Source organism: Macaca thibetana, chromosome 20 (assembly GCF_024542745.1).
Source record: "Macaca thibetana thibetana isolate TM-01 chromosome 20, ASM2454274v1, whole genome shotgun sequence".
In the NCBI taxonomy this organism is placed as follows: domain Eukaryota; kingdom Metazoa; phylum Chordata; class Mammalia; order Primates; family Cercopithecidae; genus Macaca; species Macaca thibetana.
The window spans coordinates 67,498,811-67,516,055 of NC_065597.1; the positions used below are offsets into that span (position 1 = coordinate 67,498,811).

The window sequence follows — 17,245 nt, forward strand, 5'->3', positions numbered from 1 at the left end:
GATGGTGCAACCAGAGACCACCATTCCTGTCCCACCAGAAGGAGATTGAGGCAGACCTCAGGATTGTGTGCTTCTGGTTGGGCAGACTAAGCACAGCTCAATTCCAGGAGTCCCATCTACCCCATGGTGGTTATAGGTTTGTATAGTCATAACAACCATTTTTCAGGACATGGCAGTAAAGAATGTTACGGATGAGGCGCCATTTTGGAATTTGCAGCATGGCAAGGACAGTCCCTAAGGACTCTGCCAAGACTTAGTGTGAAATCCTACAGAAAGCAGCTAGGCTCTGACAGGAAGCAGTGTCTGCCTTGAGGTTCACAAGGAGGTTTTTTACTAGTAACATCACTCTGTGGTCTCTGACAGTAATGGGACCTGATGGGGAGAAGTGAGGACCCTTACAGGACACTTTAACTAACAGAAGGAAACTTGATGTGTGTCTACTTCCAATGCACTTCTTAGCTGCTTGCCACCAATGGCCTCCACAGAGGTATTGCAATGTTGTTTAGAATTTGGAATATTATTTCTAAATTTAATTTCAGTATTTAAATATTATATAATTATAAAGGTTAGGGCAAATTGGTTTTATTTACTATTAAAATGTGTTAGGTAGTTGGAGATCATAATCTTCAAAGTGAGTTTTCCATTCACCGTTTGGACTGCAGTTAATTGGCTAAAGAGGGACAGACACTACTTGAATTTCAATAGTTTTGCAGTGAAAGGAGAGCAGGAATTTTCCACAACACATCATATGTCAAATAACTTTTGCTTTTCTTTTCTGTTTTCAAATCATGGTAAGTAATTTTGGTTTTTAAGGGAAGAGAAATAGGCTGCTGTTGTTGTTGCTATTATTATCATTTTAGAGAGGAAATTTTTTCCAGTTAATTGCTTCTTCTTCATAATGAAGCATCTTGTATCTCTGAAATAAAGGATGTCAGAAAGTTCTAATAATTTCTATGGTGTCAATAAATTCATACTGTCAGCATGAATACAACTGAAAAAAAAGACAGAATTATCTCAATGAGGAATGATTCCAATAAGCATGATCTTGAATATGTGGGCTTATCATAATGTCTCCCTCTCTCTCACACACACACACACATAAACATACATGCAGACACACCATACTTTCAGAAATATGATGCTTGCATTAATACATCACTTTACCAGTTGTCTTCTTACAATGGACATATGCTGTTGCTATTTGCTGTTAGTTTTGGTGCTGTCCATCAAAATATTTTCAGAGTTCCTTCATTCCAGACACATAATAGGATAAACTTTCCTACCCCATGAAGTTAGGTGTAGCGAAAATTAAAATGGGAGTGATGTGTGTGACTCTCAAGTAGGAGCTTTTAACAGTGTAAAATTTACCATACTCATTTTTCCTACCTCAGCAATCTTGGAACTTTGGGAATGCATTCTCCTTCAGCTCAAGTGAAGATGAGTAAAGTAGACTGCCTCACCTCTAACAACCATCAATATATAGTGTGATGCGAAATAAACCTGCATTGTTTAGGCCATGTAGATTTTGGGAGTATTTGTTACAGCAGTATACCCCATCTTATCTGACAAATACACTTTCATTTGATTTCACAGGCTTTGGGAGTATTTGTTACAGCAGTATAACCCATCTTATCTGACTAATACATTTTCATTTGATTTCATAGGTTTTGGGATTATTTGTTATAGCAGCGTAACCCATCTTATCTGACTAATACTGTTTCATTTGTTTCTCTTTTATAGAAGCAAGCTGCTCCCTCCATACCTTTTCTTTGTGGTTGGGTAAACAGTGAATGGCTGGCTACCTCTTCCTCTCCATTTCAGAGGTGATTATCTGGTTCTATATTGGCCAAACAAAATGTTTCATCCTCTTGCCCTTTATTACACGTTCAAAAATAGGCAAATGACCCAAGCCCAGGAATGAAAATCAATACCTAGTTAAGCAAGAAGCTCTCTCTTTACACAGGGAAATTAATTAAGCAGGTAGCATGTAACCCTACAAGTGCTGGTGGCCATTTTTACCACCACTTGGGAAGAACATTTAGGAGAATAAAGTCTACCCAATGAAACAAGAGCTGAACTATGGTGAGGGACAGGCTCATAATGACATTATTTGAGAATTCAGAATGCTCTTGCTTTCCACTTCCCAGTGATAGTAGTCAATAACTGTCTTTTTTCTTTTTCTGCTAAATCTCTTACCATTTGCAGTAGAAACATCTTGACTAATAGACTTCCTAAACACCATGCATGAAACATCTCACTTTTCAACCACATTCATCTACAGAATAAAGTTATGGCCTTTCAGCACAACCTTCAGTGCCTTTTAGGTTTTAGGCTCAACGTATATTTTGAACTTGACATCTGAGTCACATTCCTCACCACAGTCCCCTCCTGTCTCCTCCAGTGTTACCTGGGATTGCATGCTCACCATTCTTGAAGAACAACTGGGCTCTTTCTGTGCCATGGCCATGCTGCCTTGGGCTGTGGTGACTCAAGCATGTGTCTGTCCTCTGCACTTGAATGTGAGCTCCATTAAATGGGGAAGGGGCAATATCTCATTTTACATTTATTTTTCTCATTGTGCCAAACATGGATTCTTGCATAATGGTAGGTACTAAGCTAATAAGTTGCAGAACTAAGCCAAATTCTTCATTTCAAGAAGTCTTCTCATTACACACTGAACATGCTCAGATGCCTGGTAAATAATCCCCATAAGTGATTGAACTGACAAAGCCACTTTTGCCTCTGTTTCCATTCACTCAGACATCATATTGCAGGGCTCTGTTGGAAACTCATTTTTGTTGTTTCCAACAACAAAAAAAAAGACTGGACCTTCAAATGCTAGTCCCTTTCCAGAAGTCAAAAGATTTGATTTTGTTTGTTTGTTTGTCGCTGAGACAGAGTCTTGCTCAGGTTGCAGTGCCCTGGAGTCTCACTCAGGCTCACTTGCCTAGGCTGCAGTGCAGTGATGCGATCTTGGCTCACTGCAACCTCCATCTTCTGGGTTCAAACAATTCTCCTGAATCAGCCTTCCAAGTAGCTGGGACTACTGGCGCCTGTAACCATGCCTGGCTAATTTTTGTATTTTTAGTAGATGCAGGGTTTCGCCATGTTGGCCAGGCTGATCTCAAACTCCTGACCCCAAGAAGTGATCCACCTGCCTCGGCCTCCCAAGGTGTTCGAATTACAGGCGTGAGCCACCACACCTGGCCAAAAGACATAATTATGATGTGTAGCTTTTTAGAAAAAAATAACTTACTGCAATATTTTTATACACTGTGCTGTGTCAAAAATGTACATTTAACACACACGACAGTCTTCATTGGATACTTTTGTTAACTCCACATGACAGACAGGAAATAAAATTCAGAGAAGTTAAGTAACTTGCATCATGCCACACAACAGGGCTCAAACTGGAATCCAGACCATTCGATGCCAGAACCTTTCTATCTTTTCTTCATGTGCCTTTAACATTGAAGAATTTATAGCAACTGATTTTAGCTCTTCTCATAAAGAGATATTGTTTTTACAGTGTTTTGACACTTTATGATCCATTCCAATCAAAACCGAAACTTCACATGCCAAGAGAAGATAATGATGTAATGTGGTGCAGGAGGGAGATCCCCGCTGGGAAGTTGAGCCTCGTACTGAGCCTCGTATTGAGCCCTTTCTTGCTCTGTGGCCTTGCTCAAGCCACCTAAGTGACCTGAGTCCTAGTTTAGTCATTTGCAAAAGGAAGATAAGAACTGCGGCGCGGAGGTGTGAGGACTGAGAGTGAAAATGGATCAAAAGTTCCCAATATAGTACCAGGCACAAAGTAGTGCTGTGTACATAGAAACTATAAATAACAGCGCATGTATATCTAATTTTAGTGACGCTTACCTCTTGGATCGTCATAACCATTGTGCTTCAGGGAGCTTGTCTCCTCTGTATCTGCAGTCTTATTGCCTCATGCACCACCTGGCACAAAGTAGATGCTCAGCAATCTGTACTTCCTAAGACTTTTAACGTCTTAACCTTTATTTTCCTGGTTTTTAAAGTGGAGCAGTCCCGGCCAGGGGTGGTGGCTCATGCCTGTAATCCCAACACTTTGGGAGGCCGAGGCAGGCAGATTATCTGAGGTCAGGAGTTCAAGACCAGCCTGGCCAACATGGTGAAACCCCATCTCTACTAAAAGTACAAAAATTAGCCGAGTATGGTGGTGCGCACCTGTAATCCCAGCTACTCGAGAGGCTAAGTCAGAAGAATCGCTTGAACCCGGCAGGTGGAGGTTGCAATGAGCTGAGATGGCGCCACTGCACTCGAGCCTGGGTGAGAGAGTGAGACTTTGTCTCAAATAAATAAATAAAGAATCATAAATAAAATAAAGTTGAGGTTACCATATGGGGTGCTCAGGATAAAAGGAGGTCTTATGTACACAATGAAAAGTGTAGGGATTAGCACTCAGCAAGTCAATTTTCACAAGTTGGATTTAGGATTCTAACTGTCAGTAGACACTTAGAACATCCTCAAATGCTTTCCAAAAGCCCCACTCCTCACCACCCCTTCTCGTGTCCTCCTCAAGCTTGAATCTAACAAGGAGATTTCTAGGACGAGCTTGGAACTGTGCCTGCCCCGCTCTGTGGACACGGCAGCTGGGCAATGCCAGACACAGGCACGTGCCCATCAATAAGGCACAGGCAGAACTCAGGGAGGGGGCTGTGGAGAGGGATGGAGGGTGGGGGGAAGCCTTTCTTATTAAATGCCGACTCCCGTTCTGCAAAGCAGTGGTGAGATGTTTAATTTCCTATTCCCTTACCAAAGGCGAGATCCAGGTTGTGACTGTTCGCGGCATATGCACAGAAACTCTGGTCATAAACAGGACGTTTTATGAGGACATATGCTACTCGCCTAGAAGCACTGCCAGGCCTGAATGCGATTCCTTGGCGATACCATGATTATATCTCCATCGAGTCCGGGGAAGCCTCTCAGGTCTGCAAGGCTGCAATTTTGAAACGGATTTCACAGCTGCAAACTATAAGATGACCCAATTTGTCTTTTCCATTTCTGCCTCCTCTCCTATAACTATGGAAATCTGCATCCACATCTCCGTGATGGGCTGCATAAAATATGCAACAGGACGTACTGCTCAGATTTGAGAGCTGCAAAATTTAAGGACAGCTGCCGAAGCGATCTTGGGATAGGTGAGGGATGTGAGCAAGCTCATGGAGGGGTGTCTGGAGATGGCTGTGCCCTCAAACACAAAGGCCTTCTTTTTCTAAAATGCTTGTCCCAAAGGCAAGAGAGGGAGAGGATATATATATATACCCCTTATCTTTTCCAAGGAACCCGGGGCTACCCATCCTCCAAAGAATATCCCAGATGGTAAACGGAACTGAAGTTTGCACATAAATCCTCCCCAGGGAATTGGTGAGTGGTGATAGCAGGCCTAATGAAATTTTTTATTGTGGTTATTACATACAATTTGTACAGTATATCATGCACGGAAATTTCTTCTATTCCTATAAATCTGGAATTGCCAGCGTAAATGCCCAGACTTACGAACTGCTGCAGAACACAATTACCTCTAGATACAAACTCTCTTTAGGACATAAAAATCGTTGCTACTGAGAAGGCTGAATTGCACCGGCAATTTTGTAAATATTTGAGTGATATATTTCCTTTTGGATAAGTTTTCATAGCCTTGGAAAGCTGTCTCGTTTCTTAATGCTTTTGTTGTTGTATTTTTTTTCCCCCGAATATCACTTGTGGCCTGATTGTGGTTTTCAATCATGCTTAGTAAATCAGACTATTGGACAAATGTCATTTATAAAAGGCTCAGAACTGTACGGCCTTCTGTTGGCATTAAGAAGACTGTCTTTATAGCATGTTTCCTAAAGACGCGAGAGGAAAGAAAAACAAAATTCAGGCACATCCTGTGCTTTCCCCCCAACAGGGTCAGTTTTTCAAGTGAGAAGTTGTAGACAAGTCTTCCATTTTTAATGAGGGCTGATACAAAGCACCTTCCTCTTTATATGTTTCGATCAATGAAGGGAATCACTCCGGATGTACTGGGTTACTTTTCACACCAGCAAAATGGACCAGATGCAGAAAGGTTCTGCGCATTTTCTAGTTAGGCTTTATTACCAAGTATGATGGTGAAGGATGTTATACCCTGTATCGATTTTCCACAAGTTCTAACATTGGAGATAAGGAGAGTTCTTCCATCAGCTTCCAGCAAACAGAACGGAGACTGTTAAAACTCCTCATAACAGCTTCCAAAGGAAGACAACAGTGATGGATTATAGACTGCCCTGGAAGTGAGGAAACACCCTCATTGGGTAAACAGAAAGTGTTCAAATACAAGCCACACTAATGAAACGGGAACGAGGCTTTTTTTCCCTCTCCTGTTCTTCCTCCCTCCTCCTTTCCTTTTTCTTTTTCTTCCCACTTCCTTTACTTCCCCCATCCTTCCCTCATTTCTTTTCTTTCTTCCTTCCTTTCCCTCCCTCCCTTCCTTTCCCTCCCTCCCTTCCTTCTTTTTTTCCTTCCCTTCCTTCCTTCATTTTCTTCCTTCCCTCCCTCCTCCCTCTCTCTCTCTCTCCCTCCCTCCGTCTCTTCCTTCCTTGCTCTTTCTTTCTCTTCCTTCTTTATTTCCCTGTTTCTATCTTACCTCAGTTCATTCTCACAATAACCTATGCATTGTCTATTACCAGTCTGCATTCTACAAATGAAAAAAATAAATAAAATAAAGTCTAGGGAGACTAGGTTCCTTGCTTGAGTCATGTAGCTTGTCAGTGGAGTAGCTGGGACTTAAGCCCAAAATTGGAGTCTGAGACACAACAACCAAATACCGTCAGTTGACCTGCTTCTCCCAGCTGTCTTTCCCCATGTTCGCCCTAAGAATCTGACACTCACAAGATCGTAGAACACCACCTGAATGCGTTCCTTGAGGTGCTCCAGCACCATGACATAGATATATGTTCTGGTAATGGGTGGTGCAGAACAGTGCAAGAAGCTCTGGCTTTGGGGCCAATTATATATGGAGTTCAAGGCACAACTAAGGCATCTGTCAGTGCGGTGTCCCCAAGCAAGTCACTCAAACACTTCGTTTTTATTTTATTTTGGAGACAGAGTCTTGCTCTGTTGCCCAGGCTGGAGTGCAGTGGCCCGATCTCAGCTCACTGCAACCTCTGCCTCCTGGGTTCAAGCGATCCCCCTTGTCTTAGCTTCCTTCCCAAGTAGCTGAGACTACAGGTGTGTGCCACCAACTGGCTATTTTTATTTTTTTGTTTTGTATTTGTATTTGTAGTAGAGACAGAGTTTCACTATATTGGTCTCGAACTTCTGGCCTCAGGGATCCAACTGCCTGGGCCTTCCAAAGTGCTGGGTTTACAGGTGTAAGCCACCACACCCGGCCACTCAAACAGTTCTGAATTTTATTTTCTCTTTTGTAAAATAAAATAGAATCTACCAGGATGAGTTATCACACACAGACACACAGACACACACACACACACACACACACACACACACACACAAAATAGATGACAGTTAGCTAGCTAGCTAGCTAGCTAGCTAGTAGATAGGGAAACAAATATATTTCTCTTAGCTATGATTTAGTATTTGATAATTCAGTGTTTGTTATGTCTTAATAGAACAGAACTACTGGGAATAATGAGAAATAACTGTATATACTCAAAGGAATTTAAAAGAAGTATTCAAATACCTTTGCATGTATGTTCATGGCAACATCATATAGCTGAAAGGTGGAAAGAACTCAAATATCCATCAATGGTTGAATACAAAGACAAAATGTACATATCCAAATAATAGAATATTACTCAGCCATAAAAAAAGGAATGAAGTACTGATATACGTTACAATGTAAATGAATTCCAAAAGCATTATGCTAACTGAAAGAATCTAGATGCAAAAGGTCACATGTAGTATCATTCTACTTATAGGAAACCTCCAGAAGAAACAAATCCATACAGACAGAAAGCAGATGAGTGGCTGGCAGGGGCTGAGATGGAGGAAATGGGGAGTGACTGTTTAATGGGTACAGGATTTATTTTAAGGGTGATTAAAATGCTTTGGAACTAGACAGAGGTGACGGTTGTCCAACCTGAATGTACTAAATACCGCTTATTTATACTTTTAAACATGCTTAAGTTCACATTGTGTTTAACTTAATCTAAATTTTGAAATGTCTGGTGAGGTAGGGATTAGTATTATGCCCATTTTACAGGTGAAGACATCAAGTCATTTGCTCAAGGCACCCAACTGCAAGAGGAGGAGCTGGGATTTGAACCCAGGTACCTTGATTTGCAGTATAGATGCGTTGACCACAAAGACATGCTTTAGACTGCAGACTGTGGTGTAGATTTTGGTACATAGTAGGGTCTTAAAAGATGTAAGTTTCTTTCCCTTTCACTCCCTTTGCAAGCAGGAACTATATCTGACTCCACCGGACTTTCACGTTGCCGTTTGCAAGAGAACAAAGAGAGTAAACCCATGTATTTGTCTCGTTCTCTTGTCTCCTGCTTAAGGTTTCTGTTCTCTCGTCTTCTATTGAGCCAGGCTTTAAAAATATACTCCATTGTGAAAATTGAACTTGCATAAGGAAATGTGGCATGGAGCTGAAGAAAACATTCATGATCCCAAAAAAAAAAAAAAAAAATTAAAAGGTCCAGACCTGCACTTTTCTAAATGATGTAGGAGAAAAATAATGGGCCAGAGGAGAAAAGCCTGATGTGCTCCCTTGGGTCCCTAAGATTTATCACCTACACACGCAGGATGCTACAGCAAGGAGATCTGGTAACCACAGCAATAACTCACAAGCCAGCCATGCAGCCTGCTACTTGCTGATAGCACCTGCATCGCGTGGCCCCCAGATCATCTGGAAGTGTTGCGCTGGGTGGGGCCTTATTTCTAACAACCCCCTCCCGCTTCACTTCAGACTCACTGTTTGTCTGCAGCAGTGGTGCAGTGCATTGGGAATTGGAGAGGACAGTGTTTCCGTTGTCAATTTTACCCTGGGTGGAAGAAAATGTGCATTCTCTCTCACAGTAGTGATGGGGCAGGGTTGCGGGGAGACAAAGCAAAAGTAACAAAAACAACCCAAAATGTTAACCTTCTATTTGGGGAAATATTTCACTGTCCTCTGAGGGGGAAACAACAAAGGCATAAATGATTAGAGAAGTTTTAGGGCTGGAATATTCCTTAAAGAATTGGTACTGTATTTGCAGGCATTTTTTTGCATTTTTAAAAATACCTAGAACCGGCCAGGAGTGGTGGCTCACGCCTATAATCCCAGCACTTTGGGAGGCTGAGGCAGGTTGGGAGGTCGGGAGTTCGAGACCAGCCTGGCCAACGTGGTGAAACCCTGTCTCTACTAAAAATACAAACACTTAGCTGGACGTGGTGGCTCACATCTGTAGTCCCAGCTACTGGGGAGTCTGAGGCAGTAGAATGGCTTGAACCCAGGAATTAGAGGCTGCAGTGAGCCAAGATCATGCTACTGTACTCCAGCCTGGGTGATGGAGTGAGACTCTATAAAAAAAAAAAAAAAAAACCAGAAAAAGAAAACTCCAAAACTAAAATACTATTCATCTAAGATGCCCAAATAATAAATGGATTACAGAGAATCAAACAGATATAAAATAATAATTTGGTTTTCAGTGGTGGAAAAGAATTTGTATCATTTCAGTATAAACATACTTGTATGAGCATAAACAAAAAAGCCATCATTATAAATGCAATTGAAAATAATTCTGAACACATGGATGATGAAATCTATTCTGGTTCTCCTTACTTCCTTCCCAAAATGTCCTTGTAAAATGAGAGTAATTTCTTGTATACCTCTGATTCTTGCATACCAGAAAATATGGTAGTTCGATATCTGATCTGTTTCTTGTCTCCTCTTTATAACATTTTCTGCAATCATTCATTTATTCAGTATTTACCCATGTATTAAAGAGGTTGTGGGAGCTTATGACTTAATAAGGGAGACACATAACCATGGGGAACAAGTTTTACTATCTGCTGAGCTCACCTGCGTGGGTTTTTCTGTTCCTCTCATTAGCAGGTTCTGCTCCCTGGGCACAGAGGAGGTCATGAGTTGAGAGTGGGCTGTGCGTGTATCCTAGAATCTCAGCCTTCTGGAGCAGTGACCATTATATGCTCCGGTGGGCTCTCTGGAGTTTTCAGGAAGATGATGAGATATTTTACCAAGAATGTCTGTTAAAAATACTCTTTGCCTTCCAACAGCCTTCACCTGAAGCACTTTGAAGATTCTAAATAACTTCTGCAGCCTAAAGTGGATAATTTTTAACCTAAGGGGTAGGCGAAGTCCCACCGCCATCACCTCTGTGGTGTGATTTCAGGAACCCAGTCAAGCTGCTTCCCCAAATACGATGACCAATGTCTGAGACGACACCAATAGAAATGGATTTCTTTGGGATATTGATTGCTTTTGTTTTTGATTTTCTCCACTCTTCAAGGGAAGACAAAGATGTGAGAAATATGCATTCCAGCTTTTTCATGTGTTATTGGCTGGCACTAGAAGCAAAGGAAGCTCAGCCAGGGCCTTTGCTGTGAGCTCAGACAGGCCAGGCCTGAATCCGGTCCCATCACAGGTGTGTGATGCTGGGCAGCTCTTTTGTTTAACTCCTGAAAGTCAGAGGTCTCATGTAATGCCTGCCACATGGAGTTGTTATGTGGATTGAAATAGCTGATGGGGGTATAGACTTAGAGCAGTATACTGAGTTCTTGAGCAGATATCTCAGTTCTGTCCCTTAACAGTTGGGTGATCTTGGACAAACCGTCTGTACCTGAGTTTCAGTGATGTGCTAGAACCAGCTTGCTCTGGTTCACGAAGGGCCGATTTTTGGATATTCATAAATTTTGTGAGCAGGTTGTTACATTGTTGGCAACTTAAAATTGGCCATGGTGGGAGCATTTACACCAGAGAAACCAGCAAACACTGCACAGCAGAGCTCCACCCTCCACCTCCCCACCAGAGAACTGATTCACCAGCACACTATTCTTTAGTTTGTTTGTGAATTTCTAGCAATAATTATAATCAGATAATTTATGTAAAGGTCTCAGCACAGTGCCTGGCCTTAAGGAGGCTTTCATTAGAAGATAGTTGCTACAATTACTACTATACTACTACCGACAATAATTAAACAATAATTATGTTATTGTAAGACCTTGAACATAGTAGGCCCTTGAAAAATCTCAAATCCTTCCTTATTTATTCATTATTATCCCTTCTCTATATATTCATTATTACCCCTTCCCTATATATTCACTGTCGCCCCTTCTCTATATATTACCCCTTCCCTATATATTCATTATTACCCCTTCTCTGTATATTCATTACCCCTTCCCTATATATTCATTTTTACCCCTTCTCTGTATATTCATTATTACCCCTTCCCTATATATTCATTATTACCCCTTCTCTATATATTCATTATTACCCCTTCTCTATATATTCATTATTACCCCTTCTCTATATATTCATTATTACCCCTTCTCTGTATATTCATTATTACCCCTTCTCTGTATGTTCATTATTACCCCTTCTCTGTATATTCATTATTACCCCTTCTCTGTATGTTCATTATTACCCCTTCTCTGTATGTTCATTATTACCCCTTCTCTATATGTTCATTATTACCCCTTCCCTATATATTCATTATTACCCCTTCTCTGTATATTCATTATTACCCCTTCCCTATATGTTCATTATTACCCCTTCTCTGTATTCATTATTACCCCTTCTCTATATGTTCATTATTACCCCTTCTCTATATATTCATTATTACCCCTTCTCTATATGTTCATTATTACCCCTTCCCTATATATTCATCATTACAGTTTCTACAAAAGGTCGAAGGGAATCTATGCAAAAGTCAAGACTCCAAGGGAACAATTTGTCTCCAATCTCACTTTTCACTCTGAAACACAGTGGAACTTTACTCCTTCTCATTAACCATAATTCACGGTAGACATTTGGACATATGCATAGCACATGAACAGAAGCCAAATATCATCTCCAGCTTCACTTTCTCCATCCCTTTAAGTGTTTCTCTTTAGTTGCCACTCCAGCTGAATGACTGGGGGTTCTCTTTTTACCATCATGAAGCTGTCAACACCCATGGTGGGCCCTGCAAAGTATAAAGGACAGTTTATCCACAGAGCAGTGGCAGCATCATTGTTTATGAAATGATAACTGCTTCAGGTAGCAGCAAGTTCCAACATTAGCACAACAAAAGCTTTGAGCTGGACCATCTGTTGCCACGTGGACAATCTGGTGGGCTTGCCAGAGCCATTTATCCGTGTCGAGTACATATCCACACTGGCCAGTCCTCACGCAGAGCAGAAAGGAAATTTAAAGAAAGGCCCATCATTTATCACTGTAGACAGCTGGGCTGGAGTGTGGGAAGAGAATACTTTTTTTTCATCCTTGAGAAAAACAAAGACCCTGAAGTTGGGCAGTGCTTGCTCAGCTCCAAGCTTCTTTCTAACCACAGTCTCTCCAGCTTCCTGCTTTCTTCCTGCTTTTCCAGATTGTAGAAGAAGGGTGTAACCATGGATGCCTGCTTCCCTACCCCAAAATATCATGACCAGGTGGCAACTGGGGTTCTTTGGCTTCGAGCTGGAGTGAGCATGTTTATTCGTGCCTCCTGAAAGGGAACTCTAAAATAGAACCTTTCTGCCATTGTCCACGAAAGCATCTGCTGCAAAGATTGCTGACTGTGGAGCTCACAGACCACAGTGTGTGTGCAGGCCCTGTCTGCTGGGTCCTGAGTTAACTGGGACATGTGAATTCGCTTCTCGGAGCCTCAACTTCATGGGCATAATAGCTTCCACCTTGGAGTGCTGTTGGTACACGGAAGGTCATATTCCGATGCCATAGTCTCCCTCTCCGTAGGAAATATTGAACGGCATATTTCATTTGGTATCAAGGCAAGGATATTGAGATTATATATCAGGACATTTTCTTCAACCTAAAATTGATTCCTTTTTTTCTGTTTTTAAAAGAAATGAAAACATTTTCATAGACTCTGAAAATTATTGTGAGCCGTAGGCACTGTGCCTACTGTACCTAATGGATAAGTTGGCTCTGTGTGTGTGTGTGTTTGAAATGAAATACCGTGGATGAAAGCATCTGGCACAATTGTTAGCAATAGCACAACAAGGTGGTTAAACTCACAGTTTAGAAACTGGGATTTCTTTCTTTCTTCTTCTTTTTTTTTTTTTTTTTAAATAGAGTCTCACTCTGTCGCCCAAGCTGGAGTGCAGTGGCGCAATCTTGGCTCACTGCAACCCCTACCTCCTGGGCTCCAGTGAGTCTCCTGCCTCAGCCTCCTAAGTAGCTGAGATTACAGGCATGTGCCACCACGCCTGGCTAATTTTTGTATTTTGAGTAGAGACATGGTTTCACCACACTGGCCAGGCTAGTCTCGAACTCCTGACCTCAGGTGATCTGCCTGCCTCGGCCTGCCAATGTACTGGGATTACAGGCATGAGCCATCGCACCCAGTCAAAACTGGGATTTCTGACTTCAAATTCTGTCTCTTTTGCTTACAAGTTATGTGAGTTTAGACAAGCTACTTTATATGTACATATAATATAGAGATAATTAGGTAATTAGACATAAGATATATGTATACACACACATACATACCCACACACATACATATGCACACACATACATACCCACAAATGTTCCTTGACTTAATGGCATTACACCCCAATAAACCCATAGTAAGTTGAAAATATTGAAGTCAAAAATACATTCTGTATATCTAACTTTATGACCAAACATCATAGCTCAGCCTAACCTACTTTAAACATGCTCAGAACACTTAGATTAGCCTACCATTGGGCACAATTATCTAGCAGAAAGCCTATTGTATAATAAAGGGTTGAGTGTCTTATGTGATTTGTTGAATATTGTACTGATGGTAAAAAACAGAAGGGTTGTATGGATATGTGAAGTATGGTTTCTACTGAATGTGTATTACGTTTGCATCATCATAAAGTTGAAAAACCATAAGCTGAACCATTGTAAGTTGCATCATGGTAAGTTGGGGACCATCTGTATAATATAAATATATATACAGATGGCCTATAAAATATATATACAGATGGTCCCCGATTTACAATCTATATAACTTATATGTATCTCTCTATATGAATATAGATGTATTTCTCATAGCTATTTATATATATATGAATATACGTATTTCTGAAATATGGATATAAATGAAATGGTTAAAATACTACTACTGTTGAGTACTACTACCTACCTACCTCAAAGGGTGATTGTGAGCATTGTATGAATTAATTAATATAAATATTTTAAGGCAGTTGCCTGGAATCTAATAATTCTTTGCTAAATGTTAGCTCCTCTTCAGCTGTCTTTGCTAACTATGTTATTTATAGGACGGTGAGCACACTGAGAAGAAGCAGACATCGTGGTCAAGAGCAGAACCTCTAGAGTCAGAAGAACTTCATGAATAAGGAATAAATTACCTGAGACAACACTACTGCTGCATGGAGGTCTCAACTCAAGCCGTTCTGTGCTGCGGCATTGGTTTTAACCAAATCCCATTTAAATGACCAGGGTTGCATATATACAAAATTGGATAGGTGGCTAATGATGCATGAGCACATTTTATAGGAATCCACTTGACCTGCAAGGGATCAATTCCATGATTTGATTAAAGGCTTAACCTTTCAGAGTCCAGCTTTGACCCTGTGTTCACAGATAAATCTCCAAAGCTGATAGATTCTGACATTTAAGACTTAGATTTAAGGAAAGGCGATATCCCATTCTCCATTTTTCTAGTAGAAATGAAATAGACCCAGCTGCACCATTAATTAGCTGCATCATTTTGTATAACTCTCATATGCTCTCTTGGCCTCAGTCTCCCCATTGGTAAAATAATAGAAAGCATGTTTTACATGTTTGGGAAGCATGTTTACAACTTGGCTTCTCAGCTTCTTGGGGTTTTATAAAGGACTTCCAGTGGCTTCTGGGGAAATCCAGTGGGGAAGACCCTGTCCCCACTTCTCTCAGAAATCTCCATTGTCATTACTGTAACTTCTTGGATTTCACATAAGAGTTGAACAAAGAGTTTTATGGAAAAAAATAGGGTGCACCAAACCCCAGACTAGATGACATCTCTATTTAATACTAATGATGATATTTGGAAGCAGTGGGCCAAGTGTGAGATAAAACTGAACAGGAATACACGTAAGATTCTGCACCCAATCCCCCAAAGGAAGTCCAAGTAGAGGTTAAAGGATGTGATTAGAGAGACACAAATGAGAGCTACTTGGGTGTTTTGGCTGGGGAAAAGGTCAGTATGAACCAAGATTATGATGTTACCACAAGAAAACAAGCCAAAGTGGCTACCGGCAAAAGCAATGACCAGCACCACCATAGGAAACTGATGTGTTTGAGGGCTAAATTAACAGTAAGAACACCTTCAGAACCAGAAAGGTAAATTTCCTTCCCTACTTCCTTGTGGTTAGACCATACTCTATGTATTCTGACTTCATGTCATTGCAATGGTATTTCATGGTCTTTGATTAGAAGTTCCAGCAATATTCACATGCCTTCTAATCAAACCCCTCTTCTCAAAGTTCCCTGGGAAATTAAAAGACAATAGTCGTGTGTCAAAATCAAAATCACCCTAAGCATTTGCTTCCAAGGTTTAGTGATTTGTTCTAAGTGTGTTGCGTGGATTATTTTGTTAAATCTCATTTAATCTTCACAGCCACCATGTGAAGTAACTTCTATTATGTCCACTTTTTTTTTCAGAGGAGGAAATTAAGGCACAGGAACGTTTAGTAATTGGACCAACATTTCACATCAAGAGGCAGAGCAAGTGAAAATACAAGTATGAATTTGCAATTACTTAGGTCCAGGCCAAAGAACCTCTTTGAAGGAGCAGTCTTGAAGCTTTTGGCTTTATCTTGAAGCCTAGGCAAGTTCTTTACCTGTTCCTTTAAACACGAATACGAATTGATGTACCTTTCCATGTATGCCAGCCACATGATACAGGAACTTAAAGCAATGACCTTTTAGATCATGCAAGAAAAAAGAGTAACCATCCTGAATGCTCCTATGAAATCAGGCGGCCATGAACATCTTACTTTCTGTCAATTGATGGCAGAAATGCGAAGGAGAGAATGACTCCTGGGTGCATGATCTTGAACTCCACAGTGACCTAGCCTACCATGAACAAGGTCAAATAGTATCTGCATCCTGAACCATGAGATCACTCTTCTCTCCTTTTTTGAATAAGTCAGAAATTAGGTGACAGAGAAGCAAGACAATGGGGTGGAAGCTTCCGTTATTGCCTCCAGCTGCATTTATTCCTGAAAGCCACTTTAAGTGGACTATCACAAACTCAAGTATGTAGGAGCAGGATGGAAGTCAGAACTTGATCCTGAAGCAGTTATCCTATATCTGAAAAGCTGTGATTGGGGAATGAGAGATGAGTCTTGTTGAGGTAGAGTCACAGCCAAGGAATACAGAAAAGCAGATTTAGGTTTGAGGTCATCAAACCAGTCCAGCAATGGAATGGGCTGCTTTGTGAGGTAGTAGTCTCGGACATGGAAGCTTTTCCATGACTAGCTGATGCCTGGCAAGGATCCTATAGATCAGTTCTACTCAAAATGTGGTCTGAACATTGACACCATTCTATACATTGTTACTGGTCTGCAGCGAGGTAAATTCAGAAATTGAGAGCAAGCATTTATAAGGTTTTCTAGCAATTTGATACAATAATTTTCCATTTGTTGAATCAAATAATAAAAATAATTGAAATAACTTAGGCTTATATTGCACACTTAATTTCATTCTTCAAATAACTTATTTTGTTTTTTAGTAATAAGCCAGGTGAGGTGCCTCACGCCTGTAATCCCAGCATTTTGGGAGGCCGAGGCAGGCAGATCACTTGAGGTCAGGAGTTCGAGACCAGCCTGGTCAACACGGTGAAACCCCGTCTCTACTAAAAATATGAAATAGCCACATGTGGTGGCAGGTGCCTATAATCTCAGCTACTTGGGAGGCTGAAGCAGGAGAATCATATGAACCAGGGAGGCAGAGGTTGCAGTGAGCCAAGGTCAAGCCTCTGTATTCCAGCCTGGGCGACAGAGCAAGACTCAGTCTCAAAAAAAAAAATAAACAAATAAATAAAATAAAATAAATAAATAAAATAAATAAATAAATAAAAGC

The 17,245-nt window shown here is 40.9% G+C and overlaps 1 long non-coding RNA gene across 1 annotated transcript in view; it reads left to right on the forward strand.

Annotated features, from left to right (window-relative positions):
• The window catches only part of LOC126944801 (uncharacterized), a 79,119-nt gene extending 62,365 nt beyond the window's left edge, over nucleotides 1–16,754 (forward strand). Inside the window, exons 2-3 of the long non-coding RNA XR_007722185.1 lie at nucleotides 14,440–14,556; nucleotides 15,824–16,754. This is a non-coding gene — a long non-coding RNA (uncharacterized LOC126944801). The remainder of the gene's footprint in view (nucleotides 1–14,439; nucleotides 14,557–15,823) is intronic.
• Nucleotides 16,755–17,245: the final 491 nt, after the last annotated feature.